The sequence below is a fragment of the Schistocerca americana genome, chromosome 9 (genome assembly GCF_021461395.2).
Source record: "Schistocerca americana isolate TAMUIC-IGC-003095 chromosome 9, iqSchAmer2.1, whole genome shotgun sequence".
NCBI classification, from domain to species: Eukaryota; Metazoa; Arthropoda; class Insecta; order Orthoptera; family Acrididae; genus Schistocerca; species Schistocerca americana.
Window position 1 is genome coordinate 63,463,114 of NC_060127.1, and position 15,254 is coordinate 63,478,367.

Sequence of the window (15,254 nt, forward strand, 5' to 3'; positions counted from 1 at the left end):
ATTCATTTAACACGTAACATACATTTGTGAGCTGCATATTTCCACGACTCTTTCTCACCTGACATGTGTGAATTAAGACTGAAATTAATCGGAAAATTTAAAGTGATGTAGGCCATTTCCTGACTTATTCAGTCTGAAAGTGTTCAGTCAAATCTGCTTTTCTTCTTCCTTCGGAGTTTGGTCATTCGGTCCCAGCCACTTCATGAACTGGTCGGCTAGATCCCAAAATCAGGAAAAGATCTGACATTGGTTGGCCAATTTAAAGCGACATTAGCCACTTTGTGGCTTGGGCAGCCAATTCCCGCTTTGGTTGATTTTGGGCTTTTACCATAAAATGTCGATTACAAGAAATGACCGTAGCACTTTGCCCACTTTTCAGGTTGTTGGCAATGGCACTTAGCTTGGCTTTTCAGGTCTAACTGAAAAAAAAATGTTTTTGTCACTTAGCTCATTATTGATTTCCACTCTGCTTTTGTTGGCTAGGCAATATTGCCACTGCCTCCCATGTTCACAATATTGTGGTACTGCTGGAAGCAACATTGCTATGCAGTGTCATTTTCAGCAGGTGTGTCTGGCAGTTATTGCTGCCAGTAATGCTATCACAGTATCGTCGAATGTGGCCTCACATTGAGTTATTAATCCAACACACTTATCATTACTTTTTTGAACTACCCAGCTGTGTGTTGGAGTTTCTGCTCATGACAGGCAGGGAAATACTAAGGAGTATTTTCAACTACCTGGCCACACCAATTTTGCCACATCACGACCGACACCAGTACGTACCGGTGCCCAATGGAAGTCCTATCAGATCCTATACCAAATTTGCGGCTGAGTTAGCTCTTTTTCTGCCCATAATCTATCGTAGATATCTCGAACAAAAAGCCACACCCAGTAGTTGGAAGAAAGCACACGTAACACTCGTCTATAAGGAGAGTAGTCAAAGTGATTAACAAAACTGCCGTCTAATATATTTGACGTCGATTTGTTATAGAATTTTAGAACATATTCTGAGCCCAAACGTAATTATGTATCTTGAACAAAATGACCTCCTCAGTGCCATCCAGCATGGATTCTGAAAACATCGATCACGTGAAACTCAACTCGCACTTTTCTCACGACATGCTAAAACCTTTGGATCAAGACAGTCAGACAGATGTTGTACTTCTTGATTTCCGAAAAGCATTTGACTCAGCACCACACCTTTGCTTATTGCCAAATGTACAATCATATGGGATATTAAGTGAAATTTGTGACTGGGTTGAGGAATTTTTGGCAATGAGAACACAGCATGTTATCTAAGATGGAGAATCATCGTCAGATGTAGAAGTAACTTGTTCTAGAGAAGAATGCTGGGACCATTGCTGTTCATGTTGTATATTAATGACCTTGCAGACAATATTAACAGTAACCTGTGACTTTTTATTGATGATGCAGTTGGCTGTAATGAAATACTGTGTGAAGGCAGCTGCATACATGTTCGGTCAGATCTCAACAAGATTTCAAAGTAGTGCAAAGATTGGCAACTTGCTTTAAATGTTCAGAAACGTAAAATTGTGCACTCCATGAAATGAGAAAAACCTAGTATACTGTGACTATAATATGAGTGAGTCACAGTTCGTATCGACCAACTCATACAAATACTTGGGTATATCGCTTTTTAGGAATATGAAATGGAATGATCTCATAGGCTCTGTCGTGGGCAAAGCAGGCTTATTGGTAGAATACTTGGGAAGTGCAATCAGTGAACAAAGGAGGTTGCTTACAAATCACTTGTATGATACATTCTAGATTATTGGTCAAATGTGTGGGACTCATGTTAAACAGGACTAACAGCAGGTATTGAACATATACAGAGAAGAGCAGCATGAACGGTCAGAGGTTTGTCAGGTTACCTTCCATTAGGAACGTCGGTGCACTCAGCGACTGTGATATGACTTTCAAATGATAGAGCAAATCAATCAGTCGTCCTTTTCTTGCAGGTTTTATTCCGCAAATCAAGATTTCGGCTATACCTACCTATTACCAATGCGTCATTTCATAGACTCAATGCGTGTCAGTCCCCTGTTGTTTGGGCTGCTGACAGAAGCGGAGTCCTAGGGCTCAGGAGTCCATTGGTCAGTGTGCCAATACTCAAATGCTATTGGACCCCACAAACACTAGGCCAGTGGGGAGGCAGGGAGGATAGGTCGAGGGGAATAGACAGAGTTGCTTGGACTGTTAGCAACAAATAATTCTGACTAAATAAGGAGCATCATGACAGATAGGGATTAGTGACCACAAAGTTGTTTCAGCTAGACTGCATACCATAACATCCAAACACGACCAAAAAATGAACGCAAAATGCATCAAAAAGATAAAAATTCGCCAGACACCTTCCTAAGAGACAGTCTCCACTCCTTCCAATCTGACTATATAAACGTGGACCAGATGTGATTTAAATTCAAAGAAATAGTATCGACTGATCATATATATATATATATACGACAGTATGACAAACGGCGACTGACAGAGATCGAATCAGACTTCATGAAGAACAATACAAGAAACTTCTACAGAACGTTCAGAGAAAATATGACTGGATATCAACCACCCAACTTGTGCTTCAGAAGACCGGATGGAACCCTAGAAACCAATAACAAAAACAATTGTGACATTCTGGCAAAGTACTTTGAAAAACTGCTCAACACGGACCCCCCCATGGAAGAAATGATGACAGAAACGAGCACATACAATCCAGATAGTGAACCTCCAACTCTAGAAGTAGTTAAAGAAATAATAAAGTCACTCAAGAATCGTAGAGCACCAGGAGAAGATGGCAACATCGCGGAAATCTGGAAGTTACAAGACCCAGAACTCACCAAAGACATCCACAGGATCTTTGAAGACATCTGGAAGACCATGAAAATTCCTGACGACTGGAAAACTGCCCTGATACACCCACTACACAAAAAAGGTGACAAGACTAACCCGAACAACTACAGAGGAATATCCCTACTACCGGTCACATACAAGATCCTCTCTAAAGCTTTACTGAACAGACTAGAATGCCAAACCGACCACTTGATTGGGGAATACCAAGCAGGCTTCCGTAAAGGGCGGTCTTGTGCGGAACAAATTTGGAACCTGAAAATGATTTTACAACACAAACAGAACCTGATCATTACCTTTGTTGACTTCAAAAAGGCGTACGACTCTATCGACCGGAAAACTCTCTTCAAAATTCTAGCAGAATACAAAGTAGACAACAAAACACGGGCTATCATAGAGCAAACTTTAACCAACACGACCTCCAAAGTAAAGTTCTGTGGGGAACTATCAGAGCCCTTTGAAATTCGCACAGGTGTCCGACAAGGCGATGGCCTCTCACCTCTCCTTTTCAATCTGGTGTTAGATAAGGTCATAAAAGAATGGGAAACATCACAACAGGGGATAACCTTAGGAAACCTACAGATTAAATGCCTGGCTTTTGCAGACGATTTGGCGATTGTCACGAAAGGTATAAAGGAAACAAAAGACGCTATTGAAAAACTGCACGAAATCGCTTCCAAAACTGGACTACAGATCTCTTACGAAAAGACACAGTTTATGAGCACAAAGAAACTCTCATCTCTGAACACAAAGTATGGCACGATTTACAAAACAGCAAACTTCAAATACCTCGGTGAAACACTACAAATGAGTGGACATAACAGAGACTCAAATGAAGAAAGAAAGACTAAACTGGACAAGGCATACAAAGTAGTGTGGAATCATTACAACAAGAAGTCTATCTCACAAAAAGCCAAATTACGCCATTACGACACGGTGGTGCTCCCCGAGGCACTATATGCAGCAGAGACCACACTAATCCGAGGGCATACACGTATTAGACAATTAGAAAAAGTAGAACGGAAAATACTTAGGAAAATATTTGGCGCAACTAACAACAATGGAATATGGATCAAGAAACCTACAGAGGAACTGTACAAACATACGGAGACAATCACAGAAAAGATTAGAAAACGCAGACTACAATTCTATGGACACTTATACAGAATGCCATCACACAGGCTGACCAAACAGATCTTTGACTGGGTAACCACTAGAAACAATAAATGGGTGGCAGAGGTAGAAAACGACCTGAACCAGCTCAACATAACAGCAGACACAATAAACGACAGAATAAAGTTCAGAAACATCATTAAGAAAAGTAAACTACATGAGATACAATGCGACAAACGAACAGGCATAAAATGGACCGAAGAGCGCAAGCAAGATCACAGCCAGAAGATGAAAGAAATATGGGCAACCAAAAAGGCAATCAAGATGAAGCCGAAGACACGAAGCCGACACGAAGCATGGACAGAGGACCGGAAACAGAAACACAGCGAGCGAATGAGGGAAGTTTGGGCAGCAAGGAAGGCAGCAAAAGGAACTGGCCATGTAGTTTAGTCCAAATGCGCTCTTTAAGGGCAAAACACCAATAATAATAGGGAAACATTCCACGCGGGAAATATATATATATATATATAAAACAAAGATGATGTGACTTACCAAACGAAAGTGCTGGCAGGTCGATAGACACACAAACATACACACAAAGCTTTCGCAACAAACGGTTGCTTCATCAGGAAAGAGGGAAAGACGAAAGGATGTGGGTTTTAAGGGAGAGGGTAAGGAGTCATTCCAATCCCGGGAGTGGAAAGACTTACCTTAGGGGGGAAAAAGGACAGGTATACACTCGCGCGCGCGCGCGCGCGCGCGCACACACACACACACACACACACACACACACACATATCCATCCGCATATACACACACAGAAGCAGAAAAGTCTGCTCCCGGGATTGGAATGACTCCTTACCCTCTCCCTTAAAACCCACATCCTTTCGTCTTTCCCTCTCCTTCCCTCTTTCTTGATGAAGCAACCGTTTGTTGCGAAAGCTTGAATTTTGTGTGTGTGTGTGTGTGTGTGTGTGTGTGTGTGTGTGTTTGTTTGTGTGTCTATCGACCTCCCAGCACTTCCGTTTGGTAAGTCACATCTTTGTTTTTAGATATATTTTTCCCACGTGGAATGTTTCCCTCTATTATATTCATATCATTTTATATATATATAGACACACACAAATTGAATTAATAAGAGGTGGTACTGATACACCCCGTGGTACATAAAACACCTCGGAACACTATAGCAGAAACAACGAAAAAATCATGCCAAACTTTAAAAAATCCAAAATCCCTAAACCTGACGAAGTTCCACAGAACTTCGAAATTTAGTGCAAACTTGAATGCGAGATGGTTTTAATACTTTCCACAACGAAACTCCACCTCGAAATGTGGCACAAAACCCAAAGAGGTTCTGTAATAAAATGGACCACCTACAGCTGTCCTTACGATATTTATTATATGGCTACCCGTTTGGGTGCTTCAACTCATAATCTCCAGGCCTTAACAGACGCTGAGGGGGTTAACTCCGATTGCATACATGATTCATCAGAGGCCGACATCTATGAATTGGTTTTCGCAGACTGCCTGCAACAAAGATGTGTCTTCAACCATCAACTACCAACTGACTTGAGTCAAGTCAGTCAGTTGGTAGTTGATGGCTGGAGACACAACCTCTGACTGAATCTAGTCAGTTGGTAGTTGATGGTCGGAGACGCAACATCGTTGTTACAGGTAGTCAGCCAAAACCAGTTCATAGATATTAGCTTCTGATGAATTGCGTATACTATTGGAGTTAACCCCATCAGCGTCAGTTAAGGCACAAAGATGGTGCACTGAAGCACCGAAACAAGTAGCCATATAATAAATAACATCATAAGGACCATATGCGGCCAAGTCAAAACTATAGAAAACAAAGACAGAGGAATCAAAAACGACTATACATCAGTCCAAATTGACATAAGAGAAGACTGCTAAAAACAGGCATGCGGAGAAAGGGCTAAAAAAGGTACCATACAGAAATGGAGATCCAAAACATCGCCATATTACTTTGGCGGATAAAAAGTAAAACGTGGTCGGCAGCCCGCACTTCATTTGCTAAAGTGGCCCATAACTCAGACGGCAAACCCAAGAAGGAGCATAAACGGTTAAAAAATGGGCATTGCATCAGGAAGTGGCAGACAGTTAAAACTTGGGCTCAATGTGTACATAGTGGTGGGGTAGCGCAACTTATTAAATGATGAAGGCTAAAAATGCAGTGCCCAATATGCAGCCTAGTTAAAACACCCTCCTCCTGGCCGGAGGGCCGAGAGGAGGTCGTCTGAGCCGCTGGGAGAGGCTTAATAAGCTGGAGCTTATTCCTGTGAAGGGAGGAGCATTGGTGATGCCAAAGGGACACCACCTCCTGACAGACGGCAATACAGAGATCATCGGAGGGAATATAGGAACTCACGGGCTGAGTTATGTGGACTGCAGCCTTGGCAGCAGTGTCAGTCACCTCATTTCCTGGCAGATAGACAAGACCTGGCAAACTGGCTCCACCAAGAGTGAGCAAGTGGCAGTTTTCCTGGACCTGCTGCACCAAGAAATGGGCACTGTACAGAGCACATACACTTTGAAGGGCGCTCAGTGAGTCTGAGCGGAGGACACAATTGAAAAGGCTGTGTCGCCGGATGTTCTCCATGGCCTGATACAGGGCGAAGAGCTCCGCTGTAAACACTGAGCAGTGTGCCAGAAGAACCAAAAGACACAGGTGCGAATGATGAAGGCACACCAGACCCCACAATCAGTCTGAGAGTCATCAGTGTAGACAAAGGTACTATCGCGAAGTTCCATACGAACTGAAGGCTATAAATCGAGGCTGGAGTAGTGTCCTTAGGAAGGGAATGGAGGTGAAGGTTAACATGGGCCACTTCATGAAGCCAAGGTAGTGAAGTGTTCACACCTACCGGGAAAGTTGCAGGTAGTGTGATGTTAAACTGCTGTAGCAAGTGCTGAAAGCGGGCTCCAGAAGGTAACAGAGAAGAGGGACGAGATCCATATTGGCGATCAAATAAATCATCAAAGAAGGAGGCATAGGATGTCAAGGGAGACAAACGGCATGCATACCTGCTGAGGAGAAAGTCACTGCAGTAACAGCTTCAGCATACAGACTCTCAACTGGGCTAGTGTCAAAGGTGCATGTGGCCAAATGGATGCCACAATGGTTGATAGTGTTGATATGGCGTAAGAGGGATGAACATGCAGACACATAAACAAAGCACCCATAGTCAAATTTTGAATGGACAAGGGACCAGTATAAACAGAGGAGGGTGATTCAATCGGCACCCCAGGAAATACCATTGACGAAACGTAGGACATTGAGGAACCGTGTACAGTGGGCTGCCAGGTAATACACATGGGAGGACAAAGAGTGTTTCCTATCGAGCATGAGCCCCAGGAATTTCGTAGTTTCAACGAACAGAAGGGCAACAGTCCCAAGATGTAAAGATGGTGGGAGAATCCAATTGCGTCGCCAGAAATTCATACAGACGGTTTTGCCAGTGGAAAAGTGAAAGGTATTATCAATGCTCCAGGAGTAAAGACGATCAAGACATCGCTGAAGACGACGCTCAGTAAGACAGGTCCGTGGAGAACTGCAATAGACGGCAAAATCGTCAACAAAAAGTGAGCTGGAGATGCCCAGTGGGAGACAGGCCATGATAGGGTTAATGGCGATAGCAAAGAGGACGACGCCTAGGACAGAACCCTGAGGTACACCGTTTTCCTGGATAAAGATGTCTGATAAATACCTTGAAAACTCGATCTTCTACAAATTCCTGGAGGAAACAGGGCAGGTGGCCACAGAATTCCCACACGTATAGAGTACGGAGGATACCAATTCTCCAACAGGTGTTGTAGGCCTTCTCCAAATAGAAAAACACGGCCACAGACTGGGATTTCCGCAGAAAACCATTCATGACCTGGGTGGACAAAGTAACGAGATGGCCAATCGCAGATCGCCACGCTTGAAATTCACATTGTGCAGTGGTTAGTAAGTTGCGAGACTCGAGCCACCATACCAGCTAGGCATGAATCATACGTTCCATCACCTTCCAAACATAGCTGGTAACAGAGATGGAGCGGTAGCTAGAAATAAGATTTTTGTCCTTACCAGGCTTAGGTATGGGTATGACGGTGGCTCCACTCCAGCATCCGGGAAATGTGCACTCTACTGAGATGCGGTTATATATGTTAAGCAGAAAGTGTTTGCCCACAAGAGAAACATGAATGTGGATGACGTCTGGCCCTGGGGTGGAGGGTCGGGATGAACTGAGAGCGTAATCTAGCTCCCTCATAGTAAAGGCGGCATTGTAGCACTCACGATTCAGAGAAGAGAAGGGTATCACCCGAGTCTCCACCGCTCGTTTCGGTGGATGAAGGCAGGGTGATAGCGGGAAGAGCTCGAAACTTGCGCAAAATGGCGGCCCAAGGTGTTGGAAACAGCAGTAGGGTCCACGATGACATCGTTTGCTACTGTCAGGCTGCAAATTGGGGAATGGATTTTGGTCCCAGAGAGCAGTCAGAGGTTGGCCCACACGATGGAGGAAGGGGTGGAACTGTTAAAAGAACGAGTGATTGAAATCCAGCTAGCTCTTTTGTTATCCTGAAGAACGCGACGACACTTTGTACTCATCTGTTTACAATGAATGATGTTTTCCATCATAGGATGATGGTTAAAAGTGTGGAGAGTGCATCTCGTGTGCAAATTGTGTCATGGTATGTCTCCGTCCACCAAGGGACTGGGACACGACGTGGTAAAGGGGAAGTGCTGCTTTCTACAGCAGTAAGGATACTTTTGTGAGATATTCCACCTGGTTATCATAACTGGGGAAATCTTGTTCTTTGAAGGTCGCTAGGGAGGAGCGAAGCTGCCAGTCAGCCTTAGTAAGCTGCCATTTGGGTGTGCTTGTGGATGGGGTAGGAATCAGCAAAAGGATAGCACACAGGAAATTGCCGCTTGAGTAGGTGTCAGAAAGAATGGACCACTCCAGATGATGGCCAAGCTTTGCAGTGCAGAAGGATGGGTCAAAATGGGAACAGGTGTGTGGGGAGTTGGAAAGGAAAGTGGGTGCTCCAGTGTTAAGGCAAAAGAGGTTAAACTGGTTAAGAAGGTCAGCCAAGAGGACACCCCTCTGACAGGTCCTGGGAGAACCCCAAAGGGGATGATGCACATTAAAGTCACCAAATAGCAAAAATTGGGGAGATAGCTGCCCAATAAGCTGAAGGAAGTCTGCACTGGTGGCATCGAATGACAGAGGGACTGAATGGTACAGAGAGAAAAAGTCAGGTGGGGAAGGAAAAGGCGAACTGCAACAGCTTGAAGATGGGTAGTCAGGGAGATGGATTGACTTTGAATGTCATCCCGTATGAGCAGCATGACACCCCCATGCAATGGAATGCCGACCTGAGGGGGAAGGTCAAACCGAACTGGGAAGAAATGTGAAAGCTCAAAGCGGTCGTGAGGGCGTGACTTCATGTACTGAAGGCAGACTACAAGGGGACATTGCAATGCTAAAATCAGTCGTAAATCCTCTGTGAGAGACCAAAGGCAGCAAACGTTCCATTGGAGGAGAGTCGTGATGAGGAAGAGATGTAGGGGTCACCTCGGCAGCTGCCGAGTGACAGTCTGTGAAGAATCGCTACTACAGGGCACAGAAGCAGGAGTATCCTGCTCCATGGGGTCCACAGAAGCATTGGCTTGCTTGTGCGGTCAGTCTTTGGAGTCAAACGCTGAAAAACGATTGGTGGTTCACATTGGCGACATGGAGACACGCTGGGCTAAGGTAACACATGACACCATCGAAGAGGGTCTTCGAGTCAGCAAAGGAGAAGACCATTTGCCTTTGGCGGACTTTTTTGAGCTTTTACGGTTAGAGGAAGATTCGGGTTTTCTTTGGCTTGAGGGACAGAGTAAGTCTTCACAGGAGTACTCCTTCCGTCCTTTCTGGCCTACCAGTTGTGTAGCTGGTGGCTTCGCCTCTTGAGGCGACAGTTTGACAGCTTGTTGCACATCTGGATGGGGGGTTGGCGATGCTACCTTGACAGTGGGCAATTTCACAACCTCAGAGCTGAATTGGAGGTCGCATGTGTGCGTGTCCATGTCCTTCATGGAACGAGGGGTAACAAGAACAAAACTATATGTGCCAGATGGGAGGACACAGGGTTTGCAACTAACCAGTAACTTGCGAGCGACTGGGTAAGGCACTTTTTCATTTACCCAGATCTCTTGAACAGCCCACTCATCAAGATACAAGGGACAATTCCGAGAGGAGACGACATGGCCGCCATTGAAGTTGATACAGCAGGGAGAAGCGGGCGAACAATCGCCCTTCTACTCATCCCTACCACAGGTTACACTTTTGGCTGGGTGTTGAAAAGACGTTCTAGTGTGGTTGAAACAATGACACTGGTAGCAGCACATCAGGTTCAGAATGTACAGTCGGACTATGGTAATTTCATACTCTGCTTTGATCTTGGACAGAAGCACCATTTTTTCAAAGGTGAGACAAAAGAGTGCACCTGGGCACCAAGGAGGAATCTATCTTTCTGATTACACAATGGATGGCAATGACACCCTGATCAGAGAGGTAAGACTGAGTCTTGGCCTCAGTTAGACCATCGGGCAGCCGGGTGTAAATGAACCAATGGGAGTAATTCGAAGTTCTATGGGGCTCAACATGAGCAAGGTAGCTGTGGAGAAGTGAGGCAGCAATCAGTTGTTATGCTTGAGAATCAGAAGTAGTCACCAAAAGCAAAGTGCCATTCCATAAACGAGGGTGGGATTTCACAGGGCTGGCAATTGCATTAACACCTTTCTGAATAATAAATGGATTTACCATGGCAAAGGACTGACAGTCTTCAGTATGCGAGACCACAGGGAACCATGGTGCAGGAAGAAGGGACTTTGAATCATTAGCCTCATTACGTTTGCGTTTCGTAGACGTTGATATTGTGGATGATTGATTCATTGTGAGAAAATCCCCCACGACTGCCAGCATCTCCGATGGTTTGCTGCTTCCAACTGGGGGTCCCCTTCACAAGGGGGTGCACCTGCCTTAGGTGATTGTTCTCACCTCTGGTCACACCTCCCAAACACCTGACAGAGGAACCAGTCGGCAATTTGGGAAGGTTGCAGGTCAGGCAGTCACCCCTCCCTGAGCCTGGTCTGTACCAGGGGGTACGGGCAAACCCTACCTGTCGACCTGGAGCTGGAAATTACACATTACCCAGTCACCTGTTATGCGTCAGATGTGTGGGCATTCCTTCAGGAGCGCACAGGGAGGAAGAAGAAAAAAGAGGATCATCAAATGCAGGAGCGGAGGAACGAGAGGAGAAGGGAAACATAGAAAGAAGAAGGGAGCGAAAAACAAAGATGACACTGTTCTTAAATCAGCGACACACAATGCAGAACATTCCCAACAGCACCCCAGATACGTTCCCCAATGGAGGGGAAAAATAATAGCAAGAGGATAGACATGAAGCACAGAAGGCAAAAAAATACTGCAGAGGCTGGGGCCCTTTGGTAGCCTAGCACGAACCCGCTAAAGAGTGGCGAGCCCCCTGGGGGGGGCTGTAAACCAATGATCATGCGCCTTTGGACGACGCACAAATCGTTCCTTTTCCGCATTATGACAACGACTGCGCATTTTTTCGTGTGCTCCAACAAGGTTTCTACACCCTCCACTGTTAGTGCTGCCACCTACCGTCTGTGAGTGGTTATTACAATTTGTCGTCGAACATTAATGTGACTGGACCATGTGATGATAAAACCTTAGTGCGATGTAATATATGCGGTTTACAGTAACTGACTTGTAATAGTATCATCTAAAATTATTTAAGACGAGAAATGATTGTCATTTGACGTGTTGATGTTCAAAAGCAACTGATCGAGTATACCTGCATGTTTGCCACTAGCACTCTGATGCTTTGAGCCGATTGTAGTTCGTTTCGCGAATTTCTTTGCGGGTTTCAAACTCATTATAGTACATTCAAAACTAGGCATGACTATTACATTCATGGGCATTAACCGCTATTTATTCTTATAAAAGACCTTTTGTCCTTTTCATTGATTTTATGCATTGCGTGTACATATCAGGTTTATCTATCCTGCTTGCCAGATATCAAAATGTACAGATCGCATCTGGATTCTCTTCGCCGGCTATTATATTTAGTCCTGCAGCGTGTCCACCTGTGACGCTTTCTTATTTATCTGCATATCATAACCTAAAGTCACCACAGGCTCCGTTACATTTAGTACAGAAACCATTTTCTTTCGGCTATTACTGCTGCATCACCAATGAACCGTATTGTGCTAATTTTCAGTTTTTGACAAACAATAACAGTCTTTTTATTTCCTCATTCCATTTTCAAAGAACAAATAACCATCAGTATTGACAATAAACTTGCCTTACACTTTCCCTTTTTTGACTTTTAATACAAATCTGTCAATGCAGATTATTCTAATTCGCTTTGAAGAAAGAAAGCGGGTCCCCATGTCTCTCTCTGTTAACGATTTCACACTGTCTTAAAAACAAATAACATTTTATTATACCCAATAGTATACACTGAAGAGCCAAAGAAACTGGTACACTTGCCTAGTATCATATAGGGCCCCAGCGAGCATGTGCGACATCGCATGGACTCGACTAATATCTGAAGTAGTGCTGGAGGGAACTTTAACACAACGAATTCTGCCGGGCTACCCATAAATCCGTGAGAGGACGAGGGGGTGGAGTTCTTTTCTGAACAGCACGTTACAAGGCATCCCAGATATGCGCAATAATGTTCATGTCTGGGGAGTTTGATGGCCAGCAGAAGTGTTCAAACTCTAGAGGAGTGTTCCTGGACCCACACTGTAACAATTCTGGACGTGTGGGCTGTCGTATTGTCCTGCTGGAATTGCCCAAGTCCGTTGGAATGCATTATGGACATGAATGGATGCAGGTGATCAGACAGTATGATTATGTACATGTCACCTGTCAGACTCGGATCTAGGCGTACGAGGGGTCTCATATCACTCCAACTACACATGCCCCACACCATTACAGAGCCTCCATCAGCTTGGACAGTCCCATGCTGACATGCAGGCTACACATACATTCGCTCGATGCAATTTGAAATGGGACCACATGTTTTCAGTCATCGACAGTCCAATGTCGGTATCCAGAGGCCCAGGCACGGCATAAAGCTTTGTGTCGTGCACTCATTAAGGGTACACGAGTGGGCCTTTGTTGAATGGCCTTCTTGAGCGGTTCGCAAGAACACTTGTTGATGGCCCAGCATTGAGATCTGCAGCAATTTACGGAAGGGTTGCACTTGTGTCGCGTTAAATGATTCTCTTCAGTCATCGTTGGTCCCGTTCTTGCAGGATCTTTTTCCGGTCGTAGCGGTGTCGGAGATTCAATGGTTTACCGGATTCCTGATATTCACGGTACACTCGTGAAACGGTCGTACATGTCATCTCTACCTCGGAGCTCCTGTGTCCCATCGCCCGTGCGCCGTCTATAACACTACATTCAAACTCACTTGAATCCTGATAACCTGCCATTGTAGCTGCAGTAACCGATCTAACAACTTGTCTCATACAGGCGTTGCCGACCGCAGCGCCGTATTCTGATTGTTTACATAAATCTCTATATTTGAATACGCGTGCCTATACCAGTTTCTTTGGCGCTTCAGTGTAATACGCCTATCTACATTTCTAGCGCCACAATAAGCTACGAAACACGATCTCATTTTCATTTTGAATGTGCTTCTCCACCCCATATTCACAGTATACAATCGTTTCGCAGTGTGTTTTTTCTTGATAGTCCCTTGGCGGTGCTGCAGTGGCGAAGTTGTGCAACAACTGTAAACGCTCCCATAGACGGTCAAACGTGCCTGACAAAATCGCTCTTATCTAGCCACAGGGTTGCCAAGCAAGCCCGTACATGTTCCAACAATGTTTGTCAGTTTAACCTCTCTTTGAAGCAGCTGCTGTTCGTGTTCGTGAGTGAGTATTTCACCAGTAGTGAGAACGGTCACAAATGCAAAGCAGTCCTGCATTGACTTTGGCATTGTGTTTGAAGAGGAAGAAGAAGAAAACGAGAGTCTGATCTAGGGAATGGCTTAAAATGAGAGATTTGCTCATAAAAATCTGCCAAACGAAATATTACTCACAAACCCGACGATTACATCAACGTTGTTCGAATGGACAATGAAACTTTTTAAAACCTTTTATGACCCTCCTGAAAGAGCAAACTCATCTGTCAAGTTCGCTCTTATCTAGCCAGGGATGTGTCAGCAAGTCCAAGTCCGTACTTGTTCCAAGAAAGCTTATCAATTTAACGTTCCTTTTGAAGCAGACGCTATACGTGTATGCTTTTTTCTGCACTAGTGAGAATGACTACTGATGCAGATAAGGCGTTTCTAGTAGCGCGGACAGCTACATCAATCCAGTCTGTGCACTGAAAGCCACAACAACAACAACAACAACAACAACAGTGACTCTGGCACTGTGTTAAAATATGAAGCAGGGAATGGTTTAAAATGAGATAGAGAACTATGCAACTGAAAACCTATTAATGGAATTTTACACTCATATTTTGATGATTACATCAGCTTTCTGCTGACGGATAGTGAAACGTTTGTTAACTTGTTTACAGTTTAGAAAAAGAAGACACAAGTATGCGAAAATTTATTCTCTTCTACTTGGCCCTCTAACGAAAGTTCGTTAAAATACCGCAACTTGTAAATGTCCACGGAAGAACCGGAGAACTTCGATTCCTTTTATTTCATTCAACTTCCGCTTGAATGTGACTGTATGCGTAAAATATTGATTTTGTTGATAATCTCTTCATACGTAATATGCCGCTGGGAAAGATGCATCAACCCGGTTCCCAGAACTCCTGAAGATAGACGTTGACTGTGGATATTGTATCACAGACACAGTCCCTTTGACTGTTGAGAGTCCAACCATGCATGAGCAGCGCCATTTAGACGGATGGGGTCCACAGCCGATCAGTTCCAGTCATTCCACTAGAAAGGAGGTACATGGCTCGTGTTGTCTGTAGTTCAACCATGCTTAGACGGTCAATACCGCGGTTCGATCGCGTCCGCTGTTACTTTGTGCAAGGAAGGGCTCTCAACAAGGGAAGTGTCAAGACGTCTCGGAATGAAACAAAGCGATGTTGTTCGGACATGGAGGAGATACAGAGAGACAGGGACTGTCGATTACATGCCTCGCTCAGGGCGCCCAAGGGCTACTACTGCAGTGGATGACCGCTACCCGCGGATTATGGCTCGGAGGA